This window comes from Varroa destructor, unplaced genomic scaffold, assembly GCF_002443255.2.
Source record: "Varroa destructor unplaced genomic scaffold, Vdes_3.0 BEIS01000004.1, whole genome shotgun sequence".
Taxonomy (NCBI): domain Eukaryota; kingdom Metazoa; phylum Arthropoda; class Arachnida; order Mesostigmata; family Varroidae; genus Varroa; species Varroa destructor.
The window spans coordinates 51,880,949-51,890,369 of record NW_019211457.1 but is presented as its reverse complement, the minus strand read 5'-3'; the positions used below and the strand labels follow the sequence as shown (position 1 = coordinate 51,890,369).

Below are 9,421 nucleotides of genomic sequence, written 5' to 3'. Positions count from 1 at the left end.
TAAAGTTCGCTCTCATAATTAACCAGCAGCCCGTTGTTAACTATCGTCCTTACCTTGGCCCATTTCCACGACAGTCGCTTCGCTCTGGCCGTTGCTTCCCACCTGTTCATTCGCATTCTGCGTCATTTCCGCTTGTCTCTTTATTTCTTCACCCGGACAGCAATATATTAGTATCTAAGATCATGCAGAAATTGATCTTGTGGGAAGCCATCAACAACCGTAACAGCTCTGCACTGCAACTGGCCGACTCACGAATTACGAAATTTGCCCCCGGCTCTCCCTCCCACCATCGCCAAGGACAGCTGAGGGCAACTGGCCAGCAACTTCTGCTTTTAACCAGGACTGCCAGGACTCTGTACTGCATCCCGGATTTTCCTGAACTACTCGAACTAGTACAGGCCTCTCCTCACGGATGCAAACTGGACAGTAAAGCCGAATCGACTCAAATCGAATGTAAGCGGGACGATAGGAAAGGGCATTCTGACACGGATCTCAACATATTGTTGGTTGGTCAATTGTTCCGCTAGCCTTAAGCCTGCTTTCTTGTCCCGACAGGTCAGCTATAGATGGTTGGTGGATGCTGTCTGACACCTGCTACAGTCTGATGTAGGCTGAATGCTGCGGCGAAGGAAGCCAGCGCAATTTAGTTTGTAGTGGCACGACGGAAGGCAGCTCAAACTGTCCCGGTTCAGGGTCCTGTAGCGGGGTGGAATAAATATTAAGACGTGCTTTCTCTAGCATCAGATTGCTCTACCGTGCTGCCCGTTAGCCTCGCATTTTTTTTTCTCTTCTTGCACATTTCGCCTATGTTAGTTGTGCTGTACGGTTTTGCCTATTCGGACGCATCTCCATAGCGGAGGGGGCGAGGAGTGCAACTTATCCCTGAGGCATTTTCATTATCCGCTGGCATATCCGCCCCATCGGAGCCGGAAAAGAGATTGTTCTAGTCGCTGTATTTGTATATACGTACGTTGAACGTTGTTAACGGCAGACGAAAATCCGAAGGCGAGGAGGAGTTGTCGCTCGGGCCTGGCGCCCGAAAGAAAAACGATGTCGAAGCGCAAAATCGTTTACAACAGAATCTTTCAACCCGAAGTCTCAAAACAAAATGGTAGTAATTATTCATTCCACCTCTGTAAGACCTATTCGATTAGACAAATCGCCGTGCTTCCCATCTACTCACCATTGTTTGAGATAAGTATACTCTAAGCATTTTTTTCTGATCTGTCCCGCCCATAACGGTTTAACAATAAATTTTCTTATCCTCGAAAATGTAGGCCCAGAGGCGTAAATCTGGAGTCAAACTATAAGCCAGCCTCCAAGGTTGGGCGAACCGAATGGGGTCTTTTCGGCGAAAAGAATTTGGTAGTATGCATCCATAAGGCTGTGACTTGTCTAGTGGGATCAGAGGGCAGCCATACACCGTACCGTGTAAACAGTGTTTACTTCAGCAGTTTGAATGTAGACTCAATGGCTCCTAAAACAGAATTGAACTTAAAATTGCTCCTTGGAGTGTTATCATACGCAAGCATAGCTGACACTCAGTTCCACGATCCGTTCTGAAGGGTAAACGAGCCGTCGATCTCTTATAGTTGTGAGCGAAAGTAACACAAATGACTGCGTTTTGTTTGTTTCTGTTGCGATCTATTGTCATTCACGCGGGGTCTTCGAGAGAAGAGTACACCAACAGAGTCGTCAAATGTCTTACTCGAATAACGATATACACGGGAACAGTAGCGTGCACGGTGACATTTGAAAAGAGACAGGCAGGACTGTGCTAGCAACATGTGGCTCATGAAAGAAGGTAGAGGGGGGCAGAGGGACTTTGATGGCTATAGCTGTAAGCTCGAATGAAGCCACTAATGTATAGCTCGCCAAGAATATTACTGCTGCAGCCCATAGATTAAAATGTCGAGGGACACGAGGGACTAAAATACGCTATTTTATATCGAAGCGAAAGCAACCAGTTTCTATAAAAGTTCCCATATTTACAATAGTGTGCTATACTTGCCAGAGAGATGGGAAACATCTGACAAGCAAGGCTGAATTGACTGGTGGATTTCAGTCAAGACGCCGCATTTTTGAAAAATTGTGTCAAGTTATATAATCTCGAGGTTTAGATGTACTACCTTTCGCATGTGGATAGGCAACATGAGGAAAATGAAAGCAAAACAGAAATGTCATGAATTACATCCTGTCTAAAATAATATATAGAATAAGAGTATTTATTATATCAAATAGGAAGGAAATAATAATGGAGGATCACAGCACGTTATTTCCTAGATCCAAAAAAAAATAATTGCTGATTCGTAGAATATTTTCTAAAAAAAACATTAATTACATTAAATGGTGTAGCATCATAACGTATCCAGTTTTCTATGACGTAAAAAAAAAAATGCTTCTTAAATTAAAAACATCTTACTAATAGGAGTACGATTAGTGCAGAGCTAAACACTTAGAACAGTAGAATGGAAATTTGGTATAGGAGAACCTTTTCCGAACAGCACCCGTCGAAGACAAGCCGAACGTCGTGGAAATTCAGATGGATTTTGACGATGCGATGAAATAGCGGTTATCGTTTCTGCAGTTGGAAGAGTTGTAGTCTTTAAGTAGTTCTCAAAGTGACGAATTAATGTTGGAATTTAGCGAAAGCTCTGAGTTGATTACAATGCACAACTGTACCCTTGTAAGCCTCGAGTATACGCAACGTACGCATACAGGCTTTAGACTTCACCTGTTCAACGAGCTATCACCTGCAACTTAAGTTCACCTGGAACCCGAAATCTTCCTGACTGGGACATTTTGTGCTTTCAGGTACCAGGGCAGTGCCAGAAGACCTAATGTCGAATGAACTACGGACCTTTAGTGCGGTCACCTAATTTGGCTTCCTGTTAGGCCACCATAAAGACAGAAACATAACGTTGCACCCGATCTTATTGTTCTCAACGTTCCCTTACATTTCGGCTATATCCTGTCTGCAGCGTGCTCATTCTCAATCCTACCGCCAATTGACACAGCATATTCTCAATCAGCTACACTTTTCGGTCTACGTCTAAATCAGTTACACTACACTCCCTTTCCGTAGTAAATCTTTCCTTATCCTGCCACTTCCTAGGCTACATATTTTCATTCGTTTTGGTTTTCCAACCCTGTCACCGACGCGTCCCTGGCCCAACACTACTACTACCGCTATTTTCTGCAACTGCTTGAGAAACCATTGGCCTGGCACCTTCATCGCCTAGGGCCCGAAGCCAAATTTTGTCTACAGCGATTTCGACAAGGGCCTGGGATTTAGACTTTGGGGGGGGGGGGGGGTCAACGGCTTGCAGGCATATACACACGCACATACGCAGAGACATGCCCATTTTGTCACGCCTACATGCACACACATAGATGCTGGTCCCGGTCAGCCTGTCTCCTACACAAACAAGTGACTTGCTTCATTGGCTTGTTGGCGTCCTTCCAACAAGCCTTTCCCAGGTTTTCCTATAGGGCTTTTTACGCAGCCGATAGCCGCAGCATCACTTTCACACCTAGTTGGCTAACCGCTCATTTAGGCGCCTACCTGGGTACGTAGCTCTACGAAAGCCGATGTACATCTGCCCACCTATGCAGCTTGCGGTTGACTGCACCATTCGTTATTTTCATTTGCGTTCTGGAATAGATAGAGAACAAGCGAGAAAAGAGTCAGAGAGAAAAAGAGTACACCAAAGCTTAAAAATGTGCGACCAGGTATTTGCTGGCCATGAGTAGGGTTGTTCTAGCCTGGCCAGCTTACTGTAGCTCTGCAAACCCGGAACAGAACTTCAAACGACGGACAGGAGGGGTCTGTGTAGATCTTCGCAAACTGGCCGCGCTGGAGCCTCCTCTGAGTCTTCCTTCGAACTGCTGCTGCTGCCCAAGCCTCGCTTGTCGTTCTCATTTTACTCGATCTATGCCCCCGTACCGCAGTTTGCTCGACCGTGTGCTACCGCTGTTCCCAACAAGGGTTTGCTACTGGTGCTGCATTAGCAATATCAGATAGCAGCTCGTCTGTCGGTCGGTCTGTTCGCTAGTCTTGGACGATTCTATAACCGCTGCTATTACTGGAGGTGGTAAGGTTTTGACTTCGTTCGGATGAATTCGTTTTATGGGTTACCAACCGATGGTGTTTCCCCAGTGGCGGGAAGATGCTAAGATTGCTGTTAACGGTGACAGCGGCATCTAAAATTTTGACCGAACTCACTTTTGATGTGAGGAGTGATTGCACAGGGCAGGACGGAGCAGGACAAATACACAAATTGATATATATATATATATATATAAAAACTGCGCATTTATATGTTGACTCTAAGCTATAAAATCGCTTAATACAAACCGATGTACAATAGTATCGATATGTTTACCGAAGGTTAGAAGTAGCAAGAATCATACCATATCGTACGCTCTTAGCGTCAGAAAACATTCTGGATATGGCACCTGTTATTTGGTCCGTTCATATTGTATAATATCTTGTATGAAATACAGTGCACTACCTACTAGGCGCGATCGATATATGTGCTTGATACGGCATAGAATTAAAGTTAACTAGAAAAAAAATAGGCTTGCCATAGCGGTTTTGGTTGGCAGAAGGCAATTTGGAACCGTGGACAAGTATAATTGTCCTATAAAATCAGAACGGATGTACGCATTTACGTTGTATACTTACACAAGGAAAAAAAGCGGAGTACGGGGTAAAACACTTGAGATAGGGGTTACTATGAGTTTCTAGGTTATATATTATTAGTAAGTCAAGGGGAAATATATGCCTATAACGAATACCTTAAACATGGTAGACAAAACGTGTGTTGCACCTGTAGATTGTTTGATGATTACCCAAGTAGTCGCTGGATACGATCGTACGCCATTAGGTAAACGAGGTATACGCGCTTCAATCATTCAGTGAACAGAAAGAATAATGTATTTTAATTGGCACTGATATGGTAGTACGAGTCCAATATTCGAAGTTACCTCAACCACACAAGATCGAGCGCTTTTTAAATAAAATGTTTATAGTACAGAAAAAGACTACACTACGATCTAATTGTATACACAGCACACGAAATATTGGGTTAACTATATGTTCAAAAAAATCGAGTGGTGTTGTAGAATAAAATATATAAGTTAGGGTCGGCAGGAGACCTAAGTAAAATTGATCGACAATGGCCAGGATTAAAGTACTGCTATAGAATTGAACTTACATTGTCAAGTGTCCAGGAACTTGATACCTTCCTCACACAGTTTGTACACACGATTGATCCTTTACCGTACTGTACAAAGTATTTTTACACAAGCACACTTTTGTGTAAAGAATATTGTTCGCTTGTCTGTGTATTTGAAGCTGAACGCCGACGACTTGCAACGAAATGAAACCGAATTCGGACTCTGAAAGCCTATAATGTACATGACGAGGCCTGATTAAATGCTAGCATCAAGTAAACGAGTCTGTACAATGAAATGACAGCATAAACACGTATTACTGCGGCAGCAGAGAAACGCACAAACAGTCAGTGCTTTAGCAAACAAATACATACCCCTCTCCCCCCTCCGCCCCAAATATCCCTATTATTTCAGTTTTCGTATGTACGTACATGATTGACTGCTTGAACGTGCACTTAGACACAAACACGTGAGACATGCACAGGCTACCCAACATCAAATAGTGTCCGTGGCTAGTTTTCAACCCAGATTATTACGTATCTTTAAGTTGAATTGGCAAACGCATTACTACGATGTCATCACCGGTTGCTTGTAATAAGCATACAATTAGAATCCCAGCAATCCAGAGAGAAGGCGGTATAGTATTTTTCTAGGGTGGTCCTTGAGGTTTTAACGGCTCCGGTTGGGTCGTATTTAAATTTTGGTGTGTATTGTTCTCGTTTGTATATCGAACTAACCCCAGAGTGCTTGAATGTAACTATAAAAACTAACTGATATAAAGTCCACATTAAAAGCTATACGCACAAACCCTATTCAATAGAAAAACGTTTTACGTGAGGCGCACCGAGTTGGAAGATAATTGTTTTAAGTTCAATTAAACTACAATACCAATTGTTTCCGGAGCGTAAATTATAATGGCATTCTATCAAATGATAAAACAGAAGCGTCAGTATAATAGCGCGTAGGCGAACGCAAAACGTCATAAAGCAATCGATTGGATAAGTTTAATACTACGTGTAGGACTCCAGTGAGACTGGAATAGTTATCAGATTGTTTTCCTTTTGATGGCCACGCGTGCTAGTCAATGAGGGGAACGTAGTTTTCTAGTTAGCGTATGTCGAGCTTCTCGTAGCTTGTCGCCATAACATTCACTCGTTCTATGCCACATACTCACACTATCGAAGGTGGCATTGACATTCGTGTGGTAATTAGGTAACGATCGTGAACGAATGTACAGAGCGGCATACGATAATTAAGTCTTTAGGCTATGGTAGCTAGCAGTTGGGGGAAACTCTATTTTCCAACTCCATCATTCGGTCTACGTCAATATTATTCTATCGTCTCCTTGGCGATTGTTGATTTTCGTCAGGCCTGTCAGCTATGCTATGCAGACGTACCGTTTGCAAACTGGGCCTTCCTCAAGCTTTTCGTCGACCAAACCCTGTATATGATCGGAATCTATCAACGCCAACGCACAGCTGACTGCACCTGTCATCTGCCAGCTGTCTTGTCCTAATCCATAGCTCGGACAGCGAACGACCACAAACATAGCAGGCCACACCGAAACTAGAATAATGATATTCCAGGATCCAGAAACCCGGAACGAAGCTAAAAGGGGGTAGTTCAGCAAGCGTCTGTTTCCCCAATGCTATATCCGTATCAATCAGAGGCCAAAAAAACGATTTATCCTTGTTTCAAGGCATATAAAGCATCACTTGGTAGATTTTTCTGTGCAGGTTCAGATGCGTCTTCTTTCTATAAACTATTTGCACACTTATATCGAATCGAATACGATTAACTTCGTTTTGCACAAGGGCAGACTACCCATAAAAGCTGTAACACTGCACTTAAAGCGCCTATTAGATTTTAACTGAGTCACCAATCACAAATGTGGTTTCCGGGAAAATAGATACCCCCGCAGCAGTATTTTTTTATCAAACGTAGAGAAATACATTAACATTCACATCTTTTTGAATTTCGATCATCGAAGCTTGTTCGCTTCATAACCTCAGAGTAAATAGCTTGGTTGGCTTCGAGCCGTTACCTGAGCAATACGTCTCTCTCAGATCACACAGTCTTAATGCAGCTCATATCCGGTGGAACATACGCTGCCAAGGTGAGGCAAACGGTAACTCCTATGTACGTTTTGTCTGCTTCCCGAAAAACTAGGTTATTTTACTACAAAATTTGGCTTATAGAAAATCATAACAAATAGAGCTGATCATCCCTTTCATGCGAATAGAGAACAGTTTTGCCATGTTTTTACCTTAATACATCACATCATATAAAGCTTTAGGCCGCCTTTGATTTTTTTTATCGCTAAACTAGCTGTTAGCTCAACTACAACAGAGTCTTTCAGATTTTCCCACAATTTCCCACCTTTCTTTCACCCAACTTTTTGCATTTTATCCTCAGGGTCATTGGTTGGGCATGGAAACATTCATCGCTTAAGTACAGCAACCCACAAACACAACGTCTGAGCGTCCTGCGTTGGTAGGACGCTGCTGCTAAATCGGCGACAATTCGATCGTTTAAGTACTAGTGAAAATTTCTTGAAAACGACAGATTTTTCTTACTACGCAAAGCACTCGCTACCAAGCAGGTTACTTACACGGAAACCCTGCTCCTTCATAGACTGATATTTCCCGCCCAACAAAAAATGGACTGTGAAGTTGCGATCCTGTCTCCAGCTGTTCCGACCAACCAAATACGCAGGTGCATGATAGTGTATCACACAGGGTTGTACGATTCCTTGATTTTTTTGAGAGGCTTACATTTTTAAAATAAGTACTAAATTCGCTAACACGAAAATACTATGCCGACTACACCGTCGGAAGTTGTTATTCTATGAAACACGATGCAGAACGATAGAATGTACTAATTATTTACTGCATCATTAGTAAGTATTTACTGAAAAAAAAAAACGGAAAATGTTATCGTTTCTAGAATTATATTTAGTGCTTTGCTCTTGCAATGACTACTTCTCTAGACTTTTACTGAACCAATGTGCTATGTTAAATAAATATGGAGTTTCAACGGCTCTGCTGGTGGCTGAGCAGGTAACAAGGCTCGTATTGTAAACGCGCGTTCGTCATGCGTTCGGGTTTGGGCGTCCGCTTAATCAGTATTCCATGAGAACGCTTGATATGAATTTACACAACAAAGGATCACATCGAGATTTAAAGAACTAATGTAGAATGAATTAACAAATGTGTCAACATTTTTATAAATGTAATAAATGAGACAAAAAAAAAAAAAGATCTCAAAATTGTACACAAAACGACAGTAAATGCTTTTAATGCTGTACCTTGCAACGCTGAAGGTACATCTGTAAAAGTTTCGTGCTACGATTTAATAGCATGCCGAAATCATGGTTTTCGCCATGATTTCTGAGTACGAGAAGGCACGAATCTTATAGTGAGCACCTTCGTTACATTTGCTACAATGCTAACTCAACTTCTGGATATAAAATATGGAAATGTAACATATAAACTTAACTACTAAATGATAGGGTCATTTATTTAGAGGAACATTTAGGTATGTCGCTGCAAATTAAACCATGCCAACAACAATAAAACAATAAGAAAAAAACCTCACACGTCGCATTTTTTTTTTCTTAGTCAGATCGTAACTAGGCACTGAAACAGATCTGAGGATGCCCGAAACTAATTTCGAAACTAAAATGAAGATTATTTCGAAATTCCGCTTGTGATTTATTTGTCATTATTACATGATCCTTTTGCCAGAATTGTACATATTTTCCTCCTATTATACGATGTCCGAGTTGTCACACGCTGTTGTTTATTGAAGGTGAAGATACGATGGTGAATGATTGCGCGACTACATCGCAATACTATAATTTACTCAATTGAACCCCTTATAGTCTGGCGCCGCGACAGAATCAAACAAATCTCCAAACTCATTCGTATTTTACCTCACACACCAATAGAGCTGCTACAAATTATGGCAGTAAAATGCCTGAAATGGGTGCAGCTGTCTACTTTATTGCAGTATACACAAGGTAGGTAAGAAAGCACGTTTATGACCCATCACCTCAAGAACCAACGCTCGATAATATTCAAACATTATTTAAGTGCTACTAACAATGGCAAACATTTTGCGTAGTTATTTGATAATCTATTTATGATTAAGCAAGTGAAATCGTTCGATGCGTCATGCAGAAGCGTGTGTTATAACTCGTTTGCAAGGATTGTATGAGCATGAACCTGAGAGGGTCCTACAT

At 42.0% G+C, this 9,421-nt stretch overlaps 1 long non-coding RNA gene across 1 annotated transcript; it reads right to left on the bottom strand.

Annotated features, from left to right (window-relative positions):
• Positions 1–2,288: 2,288 nt before the first annotated feature.
• Positions 2,289–6,953, bottom strand: LOC111250239 (uncharacterized). The gene is made up of 4 exons (XR_002673233.2): positions 6,576–6,953; positions 5,220–5,411; positions 4,801–4,907; positions 2,289–3,655 (listed from the first exon to the last, which is right to left on the bottom strand). It is a non-coding gene; the product is annotated as an uncharacterized LOC111250239 (long non-coding RNA).
• Between the last annotated feature and the right edge of the window lie 2,468 nt (positions 6,954–9,421).